Source organism: Erithacus rubecula, assembly GCF_903797595.1.
Source record: "Erithacus rubecula genome assembly, chromosome: Z".
Lineage (NCBI taxonomy): Eukaryota > Metazoa > Chordata > Aves > Passeriformes > Muscicapidae > Erithacus > Erithacus rubecula.
In genome coordinates, this window is record NC_136661.1 from 19,498,063 (window position 1) to 19,525,258 (window position 27,196).

Consider the following 27,196-nt stretch of genomic DNA (forward strand, 5'->3'; position numbering starts at 1 on the left):
TTGAGTACTTAACATTTTTTCAGGAATGTCAATTATGCTAATGAGGCATCTCCAGCTTTTTTTTTCTCACATGCCAAAAAAGGTTTTAAATATTCCAATCTTCTTGGGATCGTCAGTTATGTCAATTCCTTGCCTCCAATCTCATAAATATGCAGGAAAAGCAATCATAATTTTCTTTTCTCCTTGTTATTTTTAATGGGTACGTCCTTTTGAAGTGCTTTCTAGCTCTGTGTTTGTTTTATGCCTTAGCCTTCTGACTGGATCATCCACACACTTTTATTTTATATGGTTTAGAATATGATCCGATTTCCACTTTTGAGATGGAACTTTGTGAGTTTCAGATCAAGTAAAAGTTCCTGGCTTACCTAAACTAATCTCTCTCTCTCAATACTTTTCCCTTCTGATAGGAATTTCTTATGGTTTTTGCTACAACTTAATTACTTTTTCCTTTGACCTTTATATTGACTTGAATTTGTGAAAGCTGCCTGCTTCAAGCCCATGACTGTCTCCTTTTTCTCTGTTTTCTTCCTTGAGAATATATACTCTAATTCCAGTCATTGTCTCCAAGTCACCTTTCATCATTCTTTTCTCAAACAGCTAATTTTCACTGGTACTTTTCACTGGTACAGAAGCACATCCAGAAGAGCTTGCCCTCTCACTGTTTTAAACACAGAAATAGAAATGGCAACCAATGCTTTTCAGTATAGAGCTTGTTAATTGATCTATGTCCTGATGTTTCCTTTCCTACCCATTCTTCAGAGAGTTAAACTCTCTTGTGACTCTCTGCTTCTGTGCATTGGTTGTTAAATGATTGGTCATTTATTCATAATAAAGGCTTCCATTATATATTCTCTCTTCACATGGTTTGGTTTACTGACAGCAGCAGCTGAGTCCTCCTCCTCTTTCACTATCATCCACAGGCTTTGGATGAGTCCAACTTTCTCCTTTGTCTGGAGTTCAGCACGAGTGCAGGGCTATGTCCTTTGTTAGATGTTAGATTGCCCTGCTATGTAGTTATCTTGCTCATAACTCTATTTACCAATAAGGTCTTTTTCTGGTCAAATTTTAGGTATCCTTACTCCTCTTGTTGATTTCTTGTATCTCCTCATGATTTCAATTTGTCATACTCCTCTCCAATGCACACAATTTTTTAAAATTAAATTTGTTCAAAAAGTATTTATGTATCTAAAAGGTGCATATGCAAGCAGTCCTACAGAGTGAACATGGTATACAAAATTAAATCTAAGCATGTAGCTTTTCCCCTGTTCTTTTTCTCTGAACACTTTTTACAGGATTCTTATGTTACTGATTACCAGAAAGACCAAACAGACAAACAGTAAAAAGAGGTCTTTTATCAAAATTCTAAGTTATATTGTGCTTTTATTTTTCATTGTTTACTTGAGTCCAGTGAAGTTTAGATAGCAGCCTTGAAGTTATTTGCAACTGCAATATTTAAATGGCTTCAAACAATGGCAGTTATAGTTACCTAATATTGTTTTGTCATTTTATTTTTAATTCCAACTGTAGCCCTGAAGGAGAGCACCAACAGATGTGTCCTTTCCAGTTGCCTTTGACTGTACTTGATAACATTCCATCTGTCCTGATGCTTGTAAACAGATACTTGGATATCCAGCCAGCCCAAACCTCTGACACAGGCCACAGCTAGAAATAGCCTGTGCAGAAATAATCGCATAAAATAGTTGACACAGCCAAGAGGAGGTCCCTGTTATGTTGAGAGTTGTTCTACTTGCTATTTAACAGTAACACATATTACTTTAACCACAGAAGTTGTGCTCTAGTGAGAAATTGTCACAAAATTGCTGTTTCCCATTTTCATAAATTCAATCTTCCACTTTTATAATTCTGAATTAGCAGTTTTCGGCTATAACTCCTGGTGCAGACATTGGTCTGACATCATGAGGAGGCGAGCAGCCAGGGCTGTGGACTCAGGGTTGAAGGTCTGTTTGCCTTTGGCCTCACTCTCATCAAGCCATGCCTGGTCAAAGCCTCTCTGTAAGAGAGGCACTGGAGTATTAGTGTTGCATCTCAGAAATTTAACTTAGGATATGAAACAAGTCATTCACTTGCCCAAGGACAGGGAAATGTGAAGGAAGTTTGTAATTCTGGAGACACATCTCATAAGAAAGTGTATTTTCTGTTACTTGTGCAGCACAGGGTGTTTATACCACCCTGCAGAAGTGGCAGCTCATAACTGCCTACAGGACTGGAACCATCAAGCCCCATCCATTTATCTGCAGTGGAGAAATAGCTGGGAAGGATGGGCTGGGTCAGGCAGGCAAGGATTGCAATAATAAGATTACATTCTTTAGTATGCACATATTTTAGTGGTTTCAACAAAATACTGTCTTGACTGTATATCTGCTCATATGTTGGGACTTCCTCACTTTTTTTTTCCTCACACCTGATGATTTTAATGAAGTTTAGAGAAAGGAAAACCAGAAGAGTGTGGAAAGTTTTGAATAACTGCTGAAAAGTGTAACAGAGGCATCTCCAACACATGGTGTTACATAAAGAGCCTACATACATCCAGACAAGTAGGAATCATGAGATTCAGGTGCACACCACTGACTGCAAACTTCTCACATGGGCAGAGAGGGAAGATGATTTTCTTCAACACATGTCCTGCAATTTTTATACAGGGCTCCACATTATCTAGCTCTTATGCTATATAAACATCTCAAACTCTCTCAGAGCACATTTTAAGCAATACATCTTGAGATAGGAGCATCAAAACTGAGCTTTTCTTGTGGTTATCAGTATTTGTTGTATTGTATGCTTAAATACATTCATGATCAGCAAAAATCCCTTTCTTCATGACTCAAAATTTTCCTTTGCCTGAAATCACTCACTTCCTTCCCAATTTTTCCCTAGGTATATTGACAGTTACATTATTGCCTTTTTGCTTTGACTTTGATTTTAGCAAGCTGCTTTACTTGTGTCTCAGGTGGGAGATTGATATGATGATGAACTGTCAATTCTAATAGGAGTGGAGATTCACCTGGTGCTCTGTACTTCAATTTCCTAATAATATTGCTGCTGACTTGCCCTACAAGGAGAATTTCTATTTCAATGCAAATTTTTTTTTTTTTGCTCCTTTTTTGTTTGCTTTGTTTTGATTTGCACCAAAACCTGAACATTTCAAAATTTCCTGTGAACTGAACTTCTAAGAATGTTACACTAAAGCTGCCCACTTGAAGATCAGTTGTCACCTTAATTCTCCTACCTGAAGTCCTCAGCCTGTGACTTTGGTTGGAGCAGTGAAATACAGGTACGTGGCTGCTATATGTTAGATCTGGTTGCTCTGGAGTCACAAAATCTGAAATCCACATCAGTCCTGGCATGATCCTCTTGCTGAACCTAGTGTGATCAAAGGGCTTGGTTTCTGGGAAGCTCCCAGCAATCCAGCCCCACCTTGGGTTCTGCTGAGGTTTCTCAGAAACTACGGGGTCCAGATCACATGTTTAGGGTGAAACACACTGTTGTCTTTTCTGTGTCATTAATACTGCCTTATCTCTGTACAAAGTCCTTGTCTGGTCCATCTTTCTGCCCACAGTCTCTTCTGTGGGGCTAGCCACCATCACTATGGTGCTGGTGGAGCTGGTGATTGCCCTTGGAAGAGAGGCACTGCTACAGGGGAAGATGAGAAGCCTTGCCACCCTGAGTAGGACAGGCAGTGCCAGGAGGAGTACATGTACCTGTGTACCTTGATTCACTAAACATTGGTGACAAAGCTGCATCCAGTCATCCCTCATACTCCTCTTGTACTAAATCCCATCTTGTCTCTTTAGTGAAAGTTATTTCAATGTAATAAAAAAAAATAGAACAAGACCTGGCAATAAGATTTCTCACTGGGCCCTTATCACCCCCATCACTCTTTGGAATAGTTTTGACCTGAGTCAGCAAATCCTGAATAATGCTGGGGGATAGCCCTGGCTGGGAACTGCTTCCAGTAGAAAGCACAGGGATGGCTAAACCCGTGGAGCTGGCTCCTTGCTCTTGGACTGTCCCAGCATCACCCCAGCAGTGTCTGAATCCCTGGGTATGCAACATGGTACACATCAGGGGTATGCAGCACATTCGTGCCGTCTCACACTATGAAATTGGCCTGGCAGACTGAAACCTGAGCCTTCACACAATTTTAGCTACAGGAATAATAATTATCCTATACAAGTGCTGGATGGGGGCCCAGAGGAAACCCTGGCCAAAAGCTAGGTAAGTGTGGGCATTGCCCATCACTGACTGCTTCTGTTTCACTTAATAGTACAGATGTAGACATGGTCATTTGCCTACTTAAGCTGTCTCTAATTTTGATAACTTAAAACCTAATAGTATGAAAACAAAGGGGTTTTTTTTGTCATACTCTATCGAAACATCTGCCAGTTTTCTGTCTGTGTAACCCATCCAAAAACTCTCTTTGAGTCAATGCACTCAGCTTTTAAATGGTTCTTTGTGTAAACTCCTGGGACTTTCCTCCCTGCTAGTGATCTCCAGCCACAGCCTCCCCTCCCCCATCCAGACACAGCTGTTGGAGATCACAGTTCAGGAATATAGAGTTGGAATAAAAAATACTGGAGCAGCAATGCTCATTGTCTCAATTGCTCCTTTCAGGTGCTGCTTCATACCTCAGGACTTTCTGGAGTATCTTCTATGTAAAAGAAAAACATTAATATTTTTATATATTAATATTCTTTTAAAATCTTTGCTAGTCTTTTCAGATCCCACCTCTTTCCTTCTCTGCTTTCAGCTGCACAGCTCTGCTTCAGTTGAGGTTACAATCTTTAGAGGCTGAGGCTCCTTAAGATCCCAGCACAGTTTTGTAACTGAAGTGTAAATTTCAATGATGTTCTGGAGGAAGACCATACTATCTTGTAGCTGATCCTGTGTTTTGCCTCTGCATCCATGATTGCAGTACCTTGGCCTCGAAGGCTTTTCTGTTACAGGAAATCAGTTAACTCCTTCCTCCCATGGTAGAGGAAAGTATCTTCCCTTCCCTTCTCTTAGGATTTATTTATTGTCTTGAAAGTTTTTGTATATACCTGATTGAAAGATCCATCTGAGTATGTTAGAGGAAAGGTGACAGGGAAGATATTTGTGACAAACAAAAGCTTAAGGCTATTCTGAATTGACTTGCTCTTTTACATCATTAAAATAAAATCTCTAAATCCTTAATGCTAGATGGTTGCTGTTCTGAACTCTGCAGTTTAAAATATGGGTTGTTTCTTATCTGCCAAGTTCAAATAAGGGCCACAGCACAGGGCCAGGCCCTTCACGTACTCATGAGAGCTTTGCTATCCACAGCAGCTGCAGCACAAATGCAGCACCTGAATCCAGGCAGAGCACCCACTGCACAAAGGAATATTACACTGAGCACTGAGACATTCACTTAATGAGATAAATAATTACATGGGTCCTTGCTTGCCATCATTTGAGCTCCCTTTCCACAGCCTACGGGGTCTGGTCTGAGAGAACCAACTCCAACACTGCTCAGTGTCTGATAATTAAAGCAGGGCTGAGAGCTGTGGTGAGCTCTGAAATCACAGGGCTGTGGGACTAGTGGGAAAACAAAAAAACTTTAGTGGTGTTCACATTTGCATAATATCTATCAAGTCTTCAAGTCAATTTGGTAATGAATTTTTCAAACAAAAGAACTAGATTTACAAATATTCACAATATTTTGTATAGCAATCTAATCCCCATCTGTCCCCATTGGATGGTAATCACAACACTTTTTTCCCAGCAAAATGAAGATCATGATTATTACCATGATGATAGTAACAAAATTTGTCATGAAACTAGACAAAAAAGCAACATCGATGTCAAACTGTGCTTTCATTAATAGCAGAATGAGCTGATGAATGCTATTAGTTGCAATTTTGCTGCTTTTTTTCTTTTGCCATTTTATTCCTAGACCTTGTGGTTTTGTTAAAATAGGAATGATAAACATCTGTAGTGTCCTGGGTCACAGGCTGAAATGGCCTCTTTCAAAGCATGTAAAGCAAAAAAAAAAACCCCAGCAAAACAGCTCTAAAACAAAATCCAGTGCTGACAGGATAAACCTGAAGCATACTCACTTGCTAATTTTTTACCTAATTACACTTCATTACAACAGATGAGAATGACTTGGTTTTTACTGATAGCAGTAGAGTAGATAGACTGAATCTCTTAGTCCCTTCTCCTGCTATAATGGTCTGGATATCTCCTGTTGTCTCAAAATGGAGAAAATAATCAGTTTGCCCTTCAGTAGTAGGAGAGAGATCATTTTTCTTCATAGTCCTAGACTCTGCAGCATTCAGACATTTGCCACTTCATCCTGTAGGTGTTTTATCACTGTACTCCAAAGTACAAATTTGATATGATCATTATCTTTCTTACCATTTTTAATATTTAAGCTCTCCTTTTTCTTTTCTATCTCAATCTTTTGTTCTTTCTGCCTCAGAAGGCTACCAGCTTAGTCCATGGTTACTATCTCTTGCCTTCTCTGGAGATATAATGGAAGTTCCTCAGGATGTTAGATATAGAAACTTCCTTTCCTGTCATGTCTCTCACTGCTTTTTATTCTAAACTCCCTTTTAGAATATTGAGCCATTCTTCCCCCCATCCCAAAATTGCCTCTTATATTTCCTTATAATTTAAAAAATAATTTCCTCCAGGTTCCCATGATGTAGCCTAACAACACATTTTGAAATGCCTTGAGCTATTAAGAGTAATGTTTTCATTATTTGTACACTCTAGCTATTTATTTATCAGTGTCCTGGCCATTTATAGGCAGCAGAACAGCTGACTTCCATCTATTACAGTTGGGGTTTCATTCCTTTTTAAAATCAAACCATCATCCTTGAGATGGATGAGGATCCCCTCTTCTTTTTGAAAGGCAGAATCTATAAAATTTTTATTGCATGTGAAATGCACCTTGGAAAAGCAGAAACAAATTGCTGCTGTGACCATCACAATGCCCATTCTTCTTCTCACTTTTGATACTCTCATAAGCATCAAAAATTGGCCCTTAAGGTAGGACTCAAGAAAAACTAGTTAAACAAGTCAATTAGACCAGATAATTCCTCTAAGTGTTGGAATCAGCAAGACTTACTAAAAGTATGCCTTTACCTGATAATCCTGCCTGCAGGGACAAAGGGGATGTTGGTCCTGTGTATCCTCTGCTGATCTTCTGTGCTAGTCCATAACATTCTGCTTATTTCACAATAAGTTAATGAGCCTACTGTGTTGCAACTCCACCCCAGAGCTACTTAATTCATTGGGCTGGCAAGTGTACTGTTTGCTAAGATGATAAATACCAGCAGAGCTCCCAGGTCACCAGGGTTTGTGACATGACCCATGATTGTAGTCTGGGCAGAGTCTGGGACTAGTATGAGTGCATCTGTGCCAGACTCTGTCTTGTGACCAAGGCACCTCAAGGGCAATTAAATAAAAGCCTTGTCCCTCCAGCTAGTCACTTGTTGATCCCTCTTTTTCTCTACCAGAAGCTATTCCACATAGTGATCCTATAGCATCTCTGCCACAAACTGTGAGAGAATGGTAAATAATGTGATTTCCCCTGGAAAAGGAAAAGGCCTCAGAAAGTGATTGTGTTTATGTTGGCTGCTTAACCTTGACAGATATAATCTTTGGATGTTACTCTTCTAGGCTGAGTGATTCAGTTCACCCTTCCTCCTTTCCCAAGGGCTGGGTAGCCTGGGAAGTGAGTCCTATCATACTCATGCCTATCATTCTCATGCATACTCATAGAATTTTGCTCTGGGCATTAACATCTGAGATCTAGGAGAACAGAAGATTTCACTGTAGGATGATTTATGCAGAATGCCATTGCTCTGCCAGTGCAAGAGAGCTTTTCATCCTCCCTGATGGGACTGGTCAAGGTTCAGGAAGTGAAGCAGAATGGTAAAGGAAATGAACATGGTAATCCATAACACACATCCTATCCTCAACTGGAAGACAAACAAACCAAACAAATCACAGAACCCATCAAAAAAACCTCAACACTAGCCTAAAGGTGAGGCATAAATGGCTTTCTGATGGTAGCTTTATTATAAAATCCCTCATCACGAACAAAATCATAGGAAAAAAGCATTCTTTTCTTGTGCAGAAAGGAGATATGCCTTGAGATACCAAGCACTTGGGATGTGAAGGATGTCTCAATGCATGAGTTGCTTTGATTAAGTCAGTCTGTGAACTTTGAGCACTTATTCTTAGGCAATCTTCAAAGACTACCTTCCCTCCAGATTCCTCAGAGTCAGGCCTCTACACAAAATGTCCTTGTCTTTGTATTGAGGAGTTGTTTGCACTAGAGTAATTCTTGCTTTCTCAGCTTACTGAAACCTTTATTACTGCCTGCGATCAGTTGATACCACCATTCATTTTCCATTTTTTGGGTTCTGCTTGATTTCATCTGGCTTTCAGAGCTATGCTCATCTCTGTGCACAAATAGGCTCTCAGTTCTTCACTATTTGAAGAAAGTAATTACTTTGCTCACAGCTCACAGCTCCTCAGCCATCACTAATACCTAAGGAAATTTCAGAAGCATGGGCACAGACAAACTGTATTGCCTATCACACAGTTACCCCAACACAGTAAGTTTTCTGACATTTTTGTTGCAAAGCCTCCGTAACGTGGTCTGTGTCCAGCACTGTCACAGCTGTAGTGTCAAAGTGCAAATGCCTGACATTCTTCAGTTCACTTATCCCCATGAGGATTACATTTCCGATACAGTGAAGTCCCTTCTCCCTGCTTGTAGATGGGAAGTGAGGTCTCCAGAGGGTGAGATTTTAAGTTTCGTCCCTGCACACGTTTGTCTATCACTCCTGTTTGCAGAGAGATCCTTAATAACTGCAGGAGCTAGAACATCTACATATGAATTAGATCCCATCCTGAATTTCTTATGAAAGCTGCAGAGGAAGCAGTTTATGATTCAGGGAACTAGGCATGAGTGTTTTGCAGTCCAAAATATTACTGAAGGTGTTGGTTAATATTTCCACCTTCTCATACTTGGTTTCAAGAGACAGCTAATATGCTCTGTACTCAGAAGAAACATTTAATTTCCCTTGCATTTATTGGTAAAAGACCAAGAAGGCACAGCTGATTCTGAAAAGAAGTTACAAAGATAATTGATCCATCATTTGAGAAATGACCAAAACCAATAATTGTGATTTTGTGGGGTTGTTTCCTCTTACAATTGGTTGAGCTCCAGGTGAAGAAGATGCATTTGGCACTGAGAGACAGCTACTCCCACTGCACTGTCACTATAAGTCAATGGCTAACTGGAAATGCATAAATAAGCATACAGACAAGATTGGCAAAGGCAAGATGACCCTAAAGAAGCAGCTGAGTACTGTAGGATTAAGTCACAGGCAACCCCTAGCATACCTTGAAACTGATCAATGAACATTTCTAATATTTGCATCAAATTGAACCACACTGTAACCTGAAACTAGGCCATAAACCAATTTTAGCTACAGCAGTAATTTTCAAGATTAAACCTCTTAGGCACTTTGTCCCCTTTAGAGGTAGATTTTTTAAGAACAGAAGCAAGGCAGACACTTCTGGGCTCCAGCATGAGAGCTTGCACAGGAGCACCAAGCTCATGGTGCTGTTTTGAGCACTATTGAAATCTAGGACTGTAGTAATTTGCAAGGTAGAAATAGCATCAATTTCATGACTGTACCACAGCAATCTTTCCTGACTAAAAAGAGAAAAAAACCCTGATCTGTTGCTGATAATAAGATCAAGACTGGGCAAACTGGGGTTTTTTGGAAAGTTGTCAGAGATTCTAGGCGTTTTCTATTGTAAATGCTGTTCATCAAAAATACAGCAGCACTTGAAAAGTAACACGTCTCCTTTACATGTTATATATGGCTTCTCAGGTGAACAGCAAAGTTCAGAGCACAACATACAAATATCTTTAATGTAATAAATTCAGTAAATAAACCTGTAAATTCTCAGCTGGAAGGACATGTATGAGAAAAAAAGCACTTGACTGGCTGTTGAATGGGGGCTGTTGCATTAGGGATTTTGTTGGATGGCATGTACATGAGATGTCCTTAAAATTGGTCAAAATAATACAGAGAATATTTCACTGATTTTAAGACATGAATCCAAACAGCTTTTGACAGTAAAGAAGAATTACTAGCATACAAGCAACCAGCCAAACAAAACCATCCCCAAGTCCAAAACACACTCCAGAGAAGTTAGTTCTTTCCAGATAAAGCTCACATGTAATACAAATGTCAACTGCAGGGAAAAAAAAATAGGCCAAACCTGTCAATTGAAGCTTCTATAGTTTTGAGTGCCTAGTCTTGCAAGTCAGTGAAATTAATTTTCAGAAGTCAACTACTCAATTAATATAGCAATAATCTTATAACTTTCTGATGAATGACCTTCAAATGCTGTGTAAAAAGAGTATGTTAAGAAATTTGCTTGCAACCATTTGCTAGAGAGATTCTTTATGAAACTGATTCTTCATTCAAATTTCAAGAGCTCCAGTTTTATGTGGGTTTGGGTTTTATTCAGAGAAAGGGTGGTAGGAATATCAGCCTTGCTATCCTGCTTGTGAAAGAAAAATAAACAAACAAAAAAGTCCCTCTTGTTTGTATTTCTTGGCAGTAAAAAGCATGGTAAGAAAAAACCTTTATTTCTCTCCTATTCTTTTCAGTGATGCCATCCTAGTCTCAATCTGTCCACGCATTCGCCTCCTGTTTCTTATTCAGAGTATGCATGCTCTGGCTAGCCTTCAACTTAATTATCAGTTGTCAGTGTTCATTTCTTTTCTTGGTGCTCTTATCCATCTACATTTCTTACCCTTTGAACACCATAACATCTAGATTCCTGTTGGTTTTATTTGGTTTTTGGGTTTGTTTGTTTGTTTGTTTGTTTGTTTGTTTTTTCATGTTTCCCATTACCTCAAACTCTCCAACATTTATGCAGCCTCATAATTCCCTGCAATCGATATATCCATCTTTTTGGGTTTGGGGCTCTTGGTATTCCTAGGTTCAGTTTTACAATAAGCCTTCTTTTCCCACAAGAAAAACAGCACTGCAAGAAGAGAAGCTTCTCTTCCCTTAGGGGTAGCAGGCAGTGAACCTGCTTTTTTAGTCTCACATACAAATCTAATCTGTTTCAGAGCCTAGAAGTCAGCACAAAAGAAGGCAATGAAAAGTCATACATGTGAGATTTGAATTGTACTAAAAATGTCCACATTCAGTTACTTATCTCCCCTTGTAGTGATGATTCTGAGGATACTTCAGTGGAAGTCAGATGCTACAAGAGGATGTACAGACAAATCTATTGATTTCCAAAAGATTAATATGCTGTAATCAAATACTCCTTTACCTGAACCTGAGCTAAAGCAGGCTTTTTCCTGGGGAATTTTCATAGCCTCTGTCTGTACTGTTAAGGGGAGATGAGTAAGCTACACCTTATAACAATGATGTTAATAGCAGGGACTTAATCTGAAATGCAGAGATGAACAGTTGTTTCTGATGGTGTCCTTTGGGATCATCATGTGCACTCTCAGCGTCAAGTTAAACATGCTCACTACGCTTGCTAATAATTTTAATCAGTTCCAATCTTGACCAACAATATTAGTGTTTCCATATTGTGCCTGGTTTTTTCAGAACTTTGTTTCCTCCATATAATACTGTTTCTGTTTGGTTGGATATTCAAATGCACTATGTTTTCCTTTAACCCCATCCATAGTAGAGTTTCAATGTATGTAAATGGTGGTTAAGTGAGCCAGGGAAACTTGTAGAGGTGCGATACAAAGCATCGCTATAAAAAGCTGTGATGGAGTATTGCATAAGGATTACTTAACCCTTTAATTAGAAAGAAATCTGTCTTCCTGACAGATTAATTCATCTTAATTTAGTAGGCATTATGCAGATGCTTCAAAACACCTCTGTGATTTTCATGTATATTTGACTAACTGGTTTCCAGCTTGAAAGATAAGATTCAAATCCCACCAATCATAAAACCTTTATACTGATTTTAGTGGGTTTGGATGCAGCCACAAAACCACACAGCCAGGAAAGCAGTTACAAATGCAGGGGAAAGTACTACAATGACAAAAACAGCTCAGACTGGCACTATATGCTGCAACTGCACAGATCTTCTCTGAGAAGTGGAAAATCTGTGCAGTGAGTTTCTGAAAGGTAAAGAAGTAATTCAGAAAGCATGAAAGGTGTTGAACTCAGCTCCAGGTCTTGTCATGAAAGATAAAGATGAATTGGAAGCTTATGGCTGGCAGTATGAATCATAAACTGGCTGTGCTCATTAACACTTACAAGAAGCCAATACAAGCTCTATCTTTCCTTCTGAAAGCTTAAGAAGCTGTGCTTTAAGATTCTCTCTGAGAAACCTGAGGAATAAGGCACAAAAGAGAAAGGAGTACCTGTACTAGTCAAAGTGATTTGAACAAGCATAATTTTAATAAGAGGATAAAGAAACACAATAAAACAATAAATCAATCAAAGATAAAAAACTAATCTACAAAATAAATTATGTCAATATCACTAACCTTCTCACATGTCTGTGGCAGAAGTCCAAATGTAGATTAACATCCTTATCCAAGCTAAGAAGTATCTGAAATAGTCAGTCTCTGCAGCATGTGGAATTCCAGGGCATGTATTGCCGGGTAAAAGGCAGATTTTGTTGTTTGTGCTGCTGCTCTTCAACTCTACCACCACTCCTGCTGCCTTCCTACCCACATCTGTCATCATTGCCAGAGAACTTTCCCAGCTGCTGTTGGTCTTCAGCCTCTGAGCTCTTCTGGGCCTTCCAGAAGACTACTTCAGTGCTTCACTAGTACAAGAAATATAAATTTACCCTTCAAAAATGGACATTATTTGCCATGATTTTTACTTGTGTCAGGATCTTTCACCTTACCAGTTCTGGCTGCAGCCACTGTCAGAGCAGCATTTGTCTATGTGAATATTTGTGAAAGATTTCATTTCTGGAAGTTTCCAGACAAGACTTGCAGTCCTACAATCACTTCTTTTTTTTTTTTTTTTTTTTTTTTTTTTTTTTTTTTTGCTGATAGAAGTATTCTAAGTTATTGCACATCTTGCATGTAAATGATGTCTGGTTCAGCTGTGTGCTTCCCCTCTTTCTCAACAGGTGCCAAGACAGAACTCTTCTTTCAGATAAGTCCCTACCCACAATGGTAAATACATTGGTATATACTTTGGTATATATAGAGAGTTATAATGTATTTTTATTTCCATTTACTTTGAACTGCAGAACATCTCCAGTAAGGAGAACAGTGAGCTGAAATTTCCTGTCAACACTGGATATTTTTTCTAGTAAATTTCTGATAATTATTTCTGATGTGGTTTTCTGGGTAATAAAATATCAGGAAATAGTGTGGTTAGAATCCCACTCTGCTAAACATATATACCATCTACTTTAATTACTTTGATTGCTTGATACCCAGCACCTAAATTCAGGAGTCTAAATTCTCTATAACAACCTGTGGAGGAATCTAGTCACCTTTGAATATTGATTCTTAGCATGCAAATTAGATATATAAATTCAGAATATGTGGTCACAACTTCTACAGATCAAAAAGAAAGGTCTGCAGGAGTACACTGCATGAGGGATGTATAGCTCAGACAGAATGTGGTTCAAAGCACCACCAGTTCTCCACCAGGTAACAAATACTCTTCATTAGCTCTAGTTAGCAACAAATTTTGACCTCATCTGCCTTGCAGAGAGCAACTACCACGAATGTCTGTGCTATCCTTGGTGCTTTGGAGGGACTTTTTACCTCTAGTATAGCACAGCACAGTGCAAATGCAAAACCTAGCACATGTCCTGGCACTGCACTCAAGGCAGCTTTTCCTCCTGGAAGCCAGAGAGTGCTGAGACTCGGGTACAATAAATAGGAACATAAACTGCATCTTTAGACAGAAGAATGTTTTTTTTTTTCTTCAGGGGTCAGCTGTGTCCCTTGGGATCAGCACTGATGTCCTAGCTTCTGGCTTGTTGCTGGACTCACACTGTGCTAGAGCCCAGCCAGGTCCAGGCGCTCACATGGGTTTGCATTGAACCCAACAAGCTTTTGGACTCAGAGATCTGTGGGGTGGGGTGTGTTTGTACCCCCCAGCAGCCCTGGTCTGCAAAGACAGATCAGGAGACATCTGACGTGGATGGGCTTGCTAGAAACCAGGTTGCATCTCCCAGAGTGGGCTTCTTCTTGTGTTTTGCTGCAGAACAGTGGCAACACTAGTCCCAGAGGTAAACTGGTGTGAGAAACAGTGGAACTGTGCTTGTGCCAAAATTTAATAGTCTTTCCATAACTCACATAAATAATCTTCAATCCAGTTAACTAATATTTGGCTGCTGTAAAAAATACAACAGAAATTCTAGAAGTTTTTTGGGAAAACAGACAAAAAACAAACTGAGGCTAGACAGAGTATCAGTTTTTAAAAATTACTTTTGTAAAAACAAAAGCAAAAATCAGGAAAGAAAATCTTAAAATGCTACCATTATAAAAGTTGAAAATTTAAAATTATTATTTAATGAATCTTCAAATAGAAGAGGGTATGAAACAAATTTCTGACAGACCTGTTCTGTGAAAAAAAGATTTTCTTTCTAATTAATCATCTTTTATAAATGAGTGGGTTTTTTTTATGGAAGTGAAAAGTAGCACAACCTAGATGCAGTCATGATTCCTCCATGAAAATTAAAATATTTTGATTCCTGACATTAGTTTTATGCAGAAAAATAACTTAAATAAAGTAGTTTTGTTGTATAATAAGTATTGTATAACTGCTATATAATAAGTAAATAGATATTAATCACAGCTCCCTTAAGTTTTTGAATGTCTTTTGGTGCTGTACATGAGAAGACTGACATACTGACATTTGTAGGGCACATAAGTAAAGAATTCAACTTAGCTGGCACACCCTGTCCCTTGGAAGGAATTGTACTATTTTCCCATGGAGCTTATGTATATATAAAGGAAGGAACTGCACGCATTATTTCAAGGGATGAGGTTAACAATAGGAATTTAAACAGATAGCTATAAACTTAGTAAAGTGAGGATTAGTACAGACTGTGGTGCACATGGATTCCAGACTGCACATTTGTGGATTTTCATTTTATACTAGGTAAACAACCACACTGGACCACTAATGATATGCTGCCTGTTTTCTGGGTCCCCAGCCCAAGACAGCCACAGTCTGCATTTTGTAGATGCTGACAAGTCAGGGCAGCTGAAGCCAGCAGATGCCATGAAGGACTGGTGGCATCAGACAAGCTCCAGGCATCTCCAGGGAAGAACACAGGTAATGAAACACTTAGTTTACAGGCTGCTTCTATAAATTCTGGGACAAATGTTTGTGGAGTTTAGGAAATAACATATCTGGGACCTGAGATGGCTGCTCTGATCCTATGGTAACAAGCATAAAAATGAATTACTCTTTTAAGTGTTGACATAAGGTTCAGATTACATACAATAAGCAAGATAAAGTCACGCAATGACTGAAAGGAACCAAAACAAATATTATGACATTATGTTATCTATTCAGCACTTTGCATTTACAACACAGAAGTACCTTCTCTGGGGGACTAAGGAAGAGGACCGAGTGGCTTCCTCTGAGCATCTAAGTGGCTTTTTCAGCTGAGTAACAGTGCTTGTGTTTTGCCAAACCACATTCTGTATCACTATAATACACTGGATGACATAAGGTTAAATAGACTTAATTTAGGCATTTCTGCTGTTTCTTAACTTTTACAATTCAGAGTAAGTAATCATTATTATACAGAAAAAAGAGCTACACCCTTACATATAATCTCATCTAAAATGTTGCACATTTAATGCCAACGACCTAATTATTGTACCTTTATATCATATAACTGTTTCAATTAATTGTTAATTATATTGCCATGTGATTAATAAACACTGTGTAATGTATATAATATACAATATTAATATATTGAACATTTTATGTTATTTTAGTCTTTACAGAAACACATTGATATAATTTATAGTTATAACTCAATATAAAACATTATTTTGTATGTTGTTCTTTCCTTAAAAATCACTTTCCAACTGGAGTATATACTTCACATCACTGAAGGTATTTATGTTTGATTAACTTTACTGTTCTGCTTACACCAATGATTATTTGAAGGAATTAATTTAAGGACAGAAATAGCATCCAGAGAACTATTAGCGATAATAGCTAAAAGATTTGTGACAAAAGAACTTGTCCTTTGAGATCCAAAAATTGCACAGAATTGGATGCAACCAGGTAGAGAAAAGTAATAGCATTACAGAGACCGAAGAATTCATAGTTCAAGCCTACCAGACTATCCCTAGTCCATTCAGATGTAAAGTTGATGTACTAAGATCAGTTCATCTTGTCTACCTGACTGTGCTGCTCCAGTGAGAGTGTAACACACTGAGATGGGGGACAAAGTAGATTTTTGTTCTGAACAAACTAGGTGAATATCATAAAAGGGGGGTTGATTTACCATTGAAAGGTTCTTTGGAAAATGCTCTCCATACACACATTCACGGCATGTGCAGGCCTATTTACAGCTGTTTGACCTAGAATAGTCTTAGCCTTGCCAGGACTCAGAGACTGCCTGTCCAGGCCTTTCCTTGCTCTCTAACCTGCTCTCTGAACACAATCTGCATAAATCTCTACTACCACTCATGCAAGATTCAACTGACAAGCCTTTCAAAATAAAGTCTATTCAAACGAATGTGTATGTCTCTATATATGTTAGTTTCATAGTATGAACCAGTACTGCCCTTTTACACCTAAACTTCAGATATTGCCCAAACTTTGCAATCCTTATGAGGAAGCCAAATTCAGGTCTTTTAATGTCCAGATGAGCTTATATATGAATATTCAGTAACAATGTGTCCATAACAAGGCAAAATATTAGTCCCTGGTGAAACCAGAAGAGTTTGTTTTGTTTTTCTTTTTTTTTAAGTACTTCAGCTTCAAAGACTGAATTTAAAACTTCTTCCCAATTTTCAAAGGTTTGGAAGAAAAGTTAGTCTATGTTTGCCAATTATATTGCTGTTGTAATTACTAAAATAACATTACTGATCATGTTGTACAATAAAATATATTAATTGCTCTTTTTTATTCCCTAGCATGTGTAATAGAAAGGACTTGTATTTCTTTTCCAGAAATAATTTTGAGACAACTTCAGAGTCAACATACTGACATATAAGTGGCACCAAACTACACCCTCCAGATGACTGGGATTTTTTACATATGAGTACATTTTTCCTTGCAAGAGTTTGCAAATGCTTGAGTGGTACTTGTATTAATGTAATAAAAGAAGTTCAAGGCAGACCAAGGCATGAGTATTTCTCCATTATTGTTCTCTATTCAACTGCAGCCATAACTATTGTCATAACAATTCTCAAGGCAGTGGAATGACTGCAGCACCAATTAAAAGAGGAATCCTAAAGGGTTCTTGTACGCAATAGAGATGATTGGTGTGGTCTGTTATTTAACTCACATTTGTCAGTAAAACATTTGATGTTACACCTGCTCAAATTTCGACAAATTAATATTTTTACGCAGTTTTTGAGAAAGGAACTTTTCAGGCTGATAGCAGGACTAAAGATTTTGTGTATTGCTGATTAAAGGTATTACTAGGATTTTATGAATAAATTAGAATGCACACCTTGTCATCTTCCTTTCTATCATTTTGAGAATATTGCAGAAAAGTCTTCTTGTCTAGGACTTGTATTAAATGATCACAAACAATAAAACAAGCCACAGAGATGAGGGCTGCTATCGCTGTCTTGTCTGCATAACCTACACTATGCATAGCATGGCTTTGTGCAGTAAATATTTGGTGTAAGAAATGCTACAGACATCAGCAAATTTTTTTTCCCCCACACGAAAGTATTTATAAGCCAAGATGCTTTGTGTACAATATTTAAAGACAGAATTTTCGTAAGGTGTGATGTGGTGATTTGGTGACTCATTTGGAAATATGTGTGTTTCTTTCTCTTGCCACATGTGCCATGGTCAGTGCTGTGCAACGCATGTAAGGGCCTGAATTTTCACAGGAGCAGCAGGAGAGCTGAGCTGCCAGTGAGAGTAAGCAAAAGGTATTGCTTCCCTCCTGGCTGGAAATTTCTCAGTAGAGAAAATTTAAAAGTCAAACTGTGGCTAGCACTGTGATAGTACTCACTAGAAACAAATGCTAGCAATAAATCAGAATAAAGCCTAGGTCATAGATTCCTGCCTAAGCAGGCATGCCTAAGGCATTAATGCCTGCAGACTCCTCCAGTTCATAGACACTCTTTTGGCTGTCAGTGAAGAAATGGAGATACCAGCTTTGGGTGAAAGAGTTCAGCTGCCCAAGGAGACAGAGGCCTCATGAAGAGTTAGATAGAACAATCCATCGCTGCTATGAAACCCTAACACAGTTTATGTTTCTTTCAGTATTTAAGGTATTATCTGGATATGTTTTGAAGCTATCTTATAGTCTCACACAACACAAAGAGCTTCATTTTGTACACTTGAGATTTCAATGAATTTTAAAAATATTGTTTGTGTTTCTATAATATGCATATTCATATTTGTATGTGTTAGAATAATTCCAAGTAAACTTTCAAATTTATTTTAAGTGGCATGTTTTTCTTTTACTGTGCATATTGCTTGAAATATTCATGTTATATGTGCCATGGGTTGGATGTAGAGAAAGGGCATTCTTGATCCTCATATTTTGTTTTTTTTTTGTGTGACCCTTCTCAGCTCTACAGTCACACTGGTGCCAATTAATCCAATTATCTGAGATTACAACATTAAATTTTTCCATATTCGTAGTCCTGGGAGAAAGGGGAGGTCATCAGGAGGATGACAAATGTTTATTATGAGAACAGGTAACATTTAACCTGATGACAGCACAAATACAAATGAACAATCATGCACAAATACAAGTGAAGTAAGATATAATTCTGAGTGAAGGCTTCAGTTGCAGCTGGAGACACTTTTCAATTAGATAAAGTAAGCAAGAAGATCATTGTTTTGAAGAGATTAAGTTTGGGTTAGTATAACATTATTCCCTGAATATTCAGGGAAAATTAAAATATTATTTCCTCTAAAATTAGGAAATGGTAACATATTTAAAACATATTTAAGTTACATTGACTAATATATGTTATTTCTATTCAAATAACCAGAAAGACACTGTAGGCACCTTTGTCTAGCCTAAAAATGAACCTAAAAAATGAAACTTGCAATTAAACCCCTTTAATTTATGCTTTCATCATCTTTGGAATATCTTGCTACAGCTGCATTGCTTTCCTGATCACTGTCAGCAGTTAGGAATGTTCTTGTCTAGAGATGGCATGGACATCTATTTCTCTCTTCAGTTTTTTCATTTTTTTCTCTGATCCACCTATAACATTGTGCCTAGATTAGTTCTTATCTCCTGATTCATTGCAAATAGAGTCACAGACTTTGAGATCCTTGGGATACACCTCATTAGGGTTTTTTCTCAGTAATTTTTTTCTTGGCCATGGAATAATGGCTATTTTATATTAGCACAAGATAGAACTCCATAGACACCAATAGCTACACAGTGCAGAAGAAATTAACAGCATGACTTTGTTTGGGCATTGCATACAGAGAGAGAGAGAGAGAGAGAGAGAGAGAGAGAGAGAGAAGAAAATGGCATCAGATACTGAAATACCACAGAAGAGATTTAGGCAGAAAAATGGCTTAGTAATCAGTGACTATTTCTTCCTCAATGAAAGCTGGTGTATAATGTTTCTCTACTATCTTTACTACCTTCCTATTCCAAAATGGAAGCGAATGTTAAATTTCTGCTACCCATTTGTCTCATTGAATTTCCTTGCACACATTCATTTTTAAATTATATCTCAATATTAATATTTAACAAGTAAAATAGGATTAAAGAGCTTAACAAAGCACTTAAGAGAAGTCTAAGCACTGTGGCTTTTCTATTTGACTGGTTCTCCTGTTTCAGAAGGAATTACTGTTAATAGCAGAAATAGCAGAGGATATTGAGTAAAAAAACCCATTTTGTTATGAGGACTTAGAAAAAGCACTCTCCATTTTCTGTTCCATGGTCTTATGGCTGCAATGTTTCTCTACCACATCACTAATAATGGACCTTACAATCTGGGATGTCTGAGTTTTCTGAGCCCAAGCACCACAGAGTACTCAGAACCAAGGATTTACTGGATACCAGTTTTTCTAACTTGCTAAGATGACTGAAGAAGCCATACAAGTGACAAATTCCATATAAGCTTGCTGAACACTACAAGTATATATCTAATAGTCTTGTATTCTGTAGGTTTGTAGTTAAAATAAATTAGGATTTACAATTTAGATGCAAATTATATTGCTTTGGAAAAATTAACTTACTATTTCTGTTATGAGGCAATAGCCAATTATCATAGAAGTTTGAGCTCTCATTCTAGCCACCCACTACCTCATTATTGATTCACAGAGTAACCTGAATATCATAATCTGATACAACTACCTTGTTGTTCAAGTAGTTAATAAGCTCTGGGCAAATTCTCAGCATCCTTTCCAAACCTCAACTAAAGAAAACTATGTGGTGATGTATGGATTCATATTTGAATCACTCAGATCCTGGCATACTCAAAACATATTCCATTTGCTAAGATTTGTGACAAAATTTTCAGGCCATGTGCCTAGAGCAGGGTTTTCAGGAATTCCATTAGGACATGTAGTGATGCAGTGCTGGGTTTACAGAAACTGCACAGATTTGTTTTCACCAGTTTAGCCTCACCATGGACAAGAGTGTAAATAAGATCAACATGCACCATTGAAATCAAAATAAATGGAGCAGAGCTTATGGAGTTTTCAAAGGATTTTGTGATAACTAAACCATAACAGTGTTCCTCCATATTTTTGAGTACACTTGTGTAATGCATTAAATCTCCCAAGAAGTTCACTTGAGTTTTTGAGACAAATGTCTTACAAAAATATTTGATAGTATAATGAGAGAACCCGCAAATAGAGGTTCAATTAGAGCTCTGGTGGAATTTAGCTCTTAAGGAATGAGGAATCAAAAATATTTCACACTTTTTGACTCTTGCAAAAATTAACAATACTGTGGTAAAGTGACTTAAACATGCCATCAAAACCAGTTTCAATTTCTACAGAGAACATCAGTTGTTTGTAACTATAGATAAATAATTTTAATGTTTTAACTGTAAATTAATCAAATAGAGATTTGTAATATGAATTAAAAGGAGCTTTTTCAAGGAAGAATTTTGATTAGAAAAGGAAATTAGGGAAATTTTGAAATTCCTTCAAATCAAATATATAATTTTATAAATTTATAAAACTGAGCTTTTTTTAAATTTGAAATTAAATGTTTATAACCTGATTCTCGCTTCTTAAAAAGAAGACAACTGCCCCTGAATATTTTATAAAAATAGCAGAGGAGAGAAAACAAAATTAATAAGTTTTTGGATTCAGATTTTGAAACATTTAGTGTTGATTCAAAATTAAATGTTTGTGTTTTCTTTTAGTTTGTAAGAAATCAGAAAATCTTTTATAATTCTACCCAAATAAAGTCTCTGTTCTCCCATTCTACATCTCAAAAATTTCTCTCTTACATGGCAAAAATCATAGATTAAAAAAGTCAAAATCTAAGTGTCATAGAAATCTATTGTCAAGAAGGGAAACTTTAGGTCTGAAAAGTCTTGAAAGATGCACTTGAAATATTAGATTGAACAGACACACTACAAGACCTTTGTGAAGCCCAGGTACTCATGCTTTCAGTGTGCAGGGAAACTACATCTTCTATATACTTCAGATGAACTCTAAATATCTACCAAGGTTTAAAACTGTCTGAATATGCAGCAGAGGAGTCAGAGATTTTGCACAGAGCCAAGAAAATCGTAGCACTCCCGAGCATATCTCATGTTTCTACAGTGACCATTCCTAGAGGAACAGGATGTACCTTATGGCAAGGTAAATAAATCCACACCTGTGAAGTTGACCATGGACCTGAGCACAGGGCATGATATCCCAGTGAGTTACTGCATTAGCTCAAGATTAAGTCTGGGAATTAACACTGACAGGATCTCCAGAAACTGTTTTAGAGAAAAGAATTTTATGATTATGTGATTAGCAGGTAAGTTTCTAAATTTATTTCCTCAAATGCAACATCATCGCATCATCTATTTAACCATTGTTGTCTCTGTGTAAACTGGAGTGCAATTATGAGGTAACTAAGAGATTGCTTGTGGTGTCTACCCAGTAGAAAAATATTATTTTAAATGGTATGCTTTTAATTTGGTTTTCTTCTCAAACTTGTGCCACACATCACGTTTATATTTTTGTTTTTTGCTGCTGATCCTACAATAAACTGTTATACACAAACATAAAACTGAAATTATTTTCAAAAAAAAAAACTTCCAGTGAAAAAAGAGGAAAAAAGAAGTTGTAAAAATTAAATTTCTAATTCAAGGCATGTCATAGAATTGTCATGAGAAAAATAGAATTGTAGGGCCTGTTTTCTCAGCTTCCTGTTCTGCTCCAAAAACTGGAAGTATATTTTGATCTGCAGAGATCCTTAGCATGTTGTAAATTTGTTAAAGCTCCTCCCCCAAGCACATTTTCTCTTCTCGCCGTGCTCAGTGCAGGTGAGAAGGGAAAAGGAGCATTGAGCAGAGTCAGCGGGGCAGGTCCTGGCCTGGGCGCTGCCCTGGCCCAGCTGGATGTGCTGCAGGGGCCGACCCCTCCTGTCTCACAGACAAGAACTCTTCTGGCATGTCCTCCTGCAGCCATGAGCACCTGGATTAGGAGGTTTGGTGTCCTGGAGCCCTGCAGAATTCCCCATGCTCCTACCTGGGCTGCGCAGCGCCGTGCCAGGCCGACGGTGTGTCCCGCGTCCGGCTGCCTTCGGGGCCTGCACAGCAAAGCTGCCCTGCTGGCCCCAAAATAAAACTGTTCAAAAGGGTAAAGTATGGGCCCGTGGTGTGTTTGCATGAGTTCAAGGGTTCCTGGCCTAAGCTGGTTTGCACCTGCCTGGCCAGAGCAGGAGGGGAGAGATATGCCCTATCTGCATGCGCCTATGTCAACACGTCCCCTGCATGGCCTTGGAGCGCGGATTGCTTACACAGCATGACACGAAGCAATTATTTCATCTAAGAGGCCCTTCGGTGCTTGCTTCCATTTTATTATGAGGACTTAGAAAAATAAACTGTTTCTCTTGCAGGATTTATGAATCTCATAATCTTTGCAATCAGTGCTTGAATACACTCTGAATGACATCAGGATTTTATCTCCCACAAGCAGAGGTACTGTCTGTCTGCTTTTTTGCTTTGAAATAAAATGTGTCTTTTTCAGAAGCTAAACTCTTCTGATGGACCTTAAATGTTGATTAACTGATTGGAAAAGTAATTTTGAAGTAAATGGTATACACTTATATTAAGCACTTGTTCTGAAGGGAAGGCTCATTCTTTGATCGAAGTCCAATCATTTTATACCTGTGCTCCTCCATCACAAAAAATTGATATTTGAAAGCACTAAGACTATGTATCTCCCTAATGCTTGGGTCAGAAAGGAAGAAGAAAAGCTGAATTGATCTTCCGCAAATACAAAGTACAATAATTTTATAAACTTGTAAAATTTCCAGAAGGTGTTTTCTCAAGTTCTAACTATGTAGGGACCAGAGGTGCAGGTAATGCAAACCTCTACGAAGCCACATCTTTGAGTGGCAGAGGGAGAATTTGATCCTGATTCAGGTTGTTGTCAGAAAAGTGTTATCACACTTGTTTTTTTGTCTTTTGGGTAATGACAAATGACCTGTGTAAGGAACAATATGGCCAGCAGGAACAGGGAGGTCATTCTGCCCCTGTACTCAGCACTGGTGAGGCCACACCTTGAGTGCTGTGTCCAGTTCTGTCCCCTCAGTTTAGGAAGGATGTTGAACCTCTTAAACATGTCCAGAGGAGGCAACAAGGCTGGTGAAGGGCTTGGAACACAAACCCTGTGAGGAATGACTGAGAGAGCTGCGGGTGTTTAGCCTGGAGAAAAGGAGACTCAGGGGTGACCTTATCACTCTCCACAACTCCCTGAAAGGTGCCTGTACTCAGGTGGGGGTGGTCTCTTTCACCAGGCAGCTGTTGACTAAGGACACAGTCTCGAGCTGCACCAATGGAAATAAAGGCTGGATATTAGGAAAAAGTTTTTCACAGAAAGAAAAATAAGGTATTGGAATTGTCTGCCTGGGGAGGTGGTGAAGTCACCATCCCTGGATGTGTTAAAAGAAGACTGGATGTGGCACTCGGTGCCATGGTGTCTAGTTGAGGTGTTAGGGCATGGGTTGGACTCAATGATCTTGAAGGTTCTCTTCCAGCCCAGTGATTCTGTGATTCTGTGACTATAGAGTCAAAAGATTATAAAAATATGAAAATAGGATATTGAAATATTAGTTGCAATCTACAATAACCCCTGTTCCTTTTCTTTTTCTGGTTTTATTATTTGATTGAATTATTTCCCCTCTAGTTGATGAAATTCTAAAAATTTACCTGGTTTCCAAAATGGCTTAAACTTTAAGAGAGAAGGGTTTTGGCATATCGGGGGAAATGTACATGGGGGAAAAAAGTCCCACTTTTTTCTTCCTTAAGTGCTGCTTTACACATATACATATTCAACACTGGGTCCATCCAAGACTGCTACTCAAGAAAGATCTCAGGAGCTGAAAGACAGCCTTCCTGGCAGGACAGACAATCTTCTTTTACAACAAAGAGAAGAAAAGAGAAGAGAAGTATTTAGAAACAGGTTTTAGTTTTAGTTTAATGAACACTGTTGCAGATGAGTTATATGCAGATTTTTAAAAACAGAAGAAAACAACCAGTGATTCATGTTTTCTCAACCTAGAGCAGCAAGGTTCTTGTAACATCCACAGTTTTTCAGAGAAAAACCTGAAGCATAAACATTCATTGAAAACATTATCCACAGATGCAATATTACTTCATTTGAGCATGGTCTCCACTGAATATTACTAGGTTGTTGCTAAGAAACACTGATATATGACACCAAATTATATTACCGACATTGAATTTTTACTCCTTTTCATGTTATAGCTTGCTTGAAAACAACTGCAATTATACCATAAATTGAAAGAAAGCTAGCAGCCTCTATTCAGTGCCTTTTGTATTTTAGTTATAGGCTGAAGTCCTTATCTTTTTACTATATGCCTATAACAGTCCTGCAGTATTTCAGTTAAAAATAATGCTAACATTATTGATGGTCTGCATCTACATCTCCTACACAGTCATCTCAACAATAAAACAAATGTCCTCTTTGATTTTTTCCCAATATATGCCAAATTGCAGGAAGCTTGGTTTTAGGGTTTCTCTATTTTCCATGTTAATGTGACAATCCATTTTGACCTGCAGGTAATAAATAAGAAATATTCAGGCTCATAGCTAATGTTTTCAGGGTACTTCACTTTTTGCTTGTTTTGATCTATACAATTGACCAGTTGAAAGCAGAAAATGAATGGATTTTTTTTTTAATATGTATTTTAAACCCCTGTTGTTTTGTATAGCATATGGATGTTTTTTCTTTTTAAAGAGTCACTCATCCAATAGTTGATATATGGCAAGTATGCACAGCTTGTGCTAGGGAAAGCATATCTTCATTTATAAAAACACAGCTGTCTGATTATTTTTTTTAGTATAAAACCAGAACCCTTAGTACCTGTATCTGAAATTGCGATCTCAGCACAGCCAGCACTGCAGAAATACACAAATAGAGATGGAAGTTCTTCCTGTAGAGTTTAAACCCCAAAAAAATCAAAATGGACAAACTGAGAAAAGTGGTGCTAGGGTCATAAAGATTTAAAAATGGCTAATGATTTAAACCATGCATATTTGCATGGATAACCTTTGAGTAGCTTGCCTATCATTTCTGTTCCAGGGCTGATGGGGGTCCAACTTTTTGAGAAGGGGAAGAGCATCTTCAGTCACAGGCTTGGTAAACTGATGAAGAGGGCTTTAAGCTGTAGCTGCAAGGGGAGGGGACACTCAATCCATTCCACTCCTACCACTTTCTATTTTGATAGGATCAACAAGAGAAGCCCAGAGCCTGGAAAAGGGTCACAGGTCAGCAGAATTGCAGTACAAAGTAATTCCAGACACTCGACAGTAAGCTGGCTTCATCCAGGGCAGCTTCTACAGGAATGAACTCAGCATGGGGAATAAACAAGAGCAAGAGACATGTCTACCCAGGCTATCATCTTATCAGCTTCATGGAGATTTGATGGAACAGCTCCTGTGACTGGAGTTGCAATGGGTGGATACAGACTCTTCAGAAAGGGCAGGAAGGGAAGATGTGTCACCCACCATGTCAGTGATCAGCAGGAAGGCATTGGATCTCCACCTGGGGATAGGTGATGAGTTGACCTATGTCATACCTCACTTTAGTAACTTCTAAAACACATGGAGGATGAAAAAAGTAATCATATCACTCTTTCAGAGAAAAAAAATTAAAAATTTGCAGGACAGAAAAAACATGGAAATGTGTATACACATCAAAAGTAATCAGTGCATCAGAAATCAGTACATAGAACTACATATTAGTTGGCCAAAAATAAGAAAAAAATACTGAAGGATGGTTGGCATCTGAAGAAGGATGGAAGAAGTGGACTAACTCACATTTCAGCAAGGTCAGGACTTTCTGACTACTTTCTGTGAGTTACAAAGACCAAGACAAGGCAGATCCACCTACTCATTTAATCTGTGGGAGGAAAAGGGAACACCCTGCAGTGAAAGGAAAGTGGATGACCAGGATGAAAACTACCAGTAGATTAATACAAGAAGGGATCTTTTATAAACATTCCTGAAGAAAGGTTGTGGAAGCTGTAACAGGAAAATTCACTTTTACACAGTGACACACTGAACCTTCTTAAAAAGTACAGCTGCTAAACAACAAAAAAAGAAAAAAGGAACAATGAAGACTGAAATACTACATTACTCAAGCCTCATGAATACCAAATAGAAGAGTTTCAGTGTATCTTCTGAAGACTAGAGAAAGACCTAGCAGAGTAGAGAATAAACTAAAGGAATTTAACTCTTCCACCATGACTTCTGGGAAATTCTTTTGAAGTTTGACTGTAGAAGCAGGTAAACTCATAGTGTTTGCAGTCATAAAGCAATAAACCCAGAATA

At 38.1% G+C, this 27,196-nt stretch overlaps 1 protein-coding gene and 1 long non-coding RNA gene across 3 annotated transcripts in view; one reads left to right on the top strand and one right to left on the bottom strand.

The window, feature by feature from the left end:
- GHR (growth hormone receptor) overlaps positions 1–22,994 on the bottom strand; it is a 146,244-nt gene extending 123,250 nt beyond the window's left edge. The window contains exon 1 of one of the 2 annotated variants that reach the window (XM_079330153.1): positions 22,866–22,994. The gene's annotated coding sequence lies outside the window, so the exon portion shown is untranslated. The remainder of the gene's footprint in view (positions 1–22,865) is intronic. The other variant, XM_079330152.1, reaches the window with a different exon arrangement.
- Positions 14,920–26,784, top strand: LOC306814262. The gene is made up of 2 exons (XR_013777122.1): positions 14,920–15,314; positions 26,092–26,784. It is a non-coding gene; the product is annotated as an uncharacterized lncRNA (long non-coding RNA).
- The last annotated feature ends 412 nt before the right edge of the window (positions 26,785–27,196 follow it).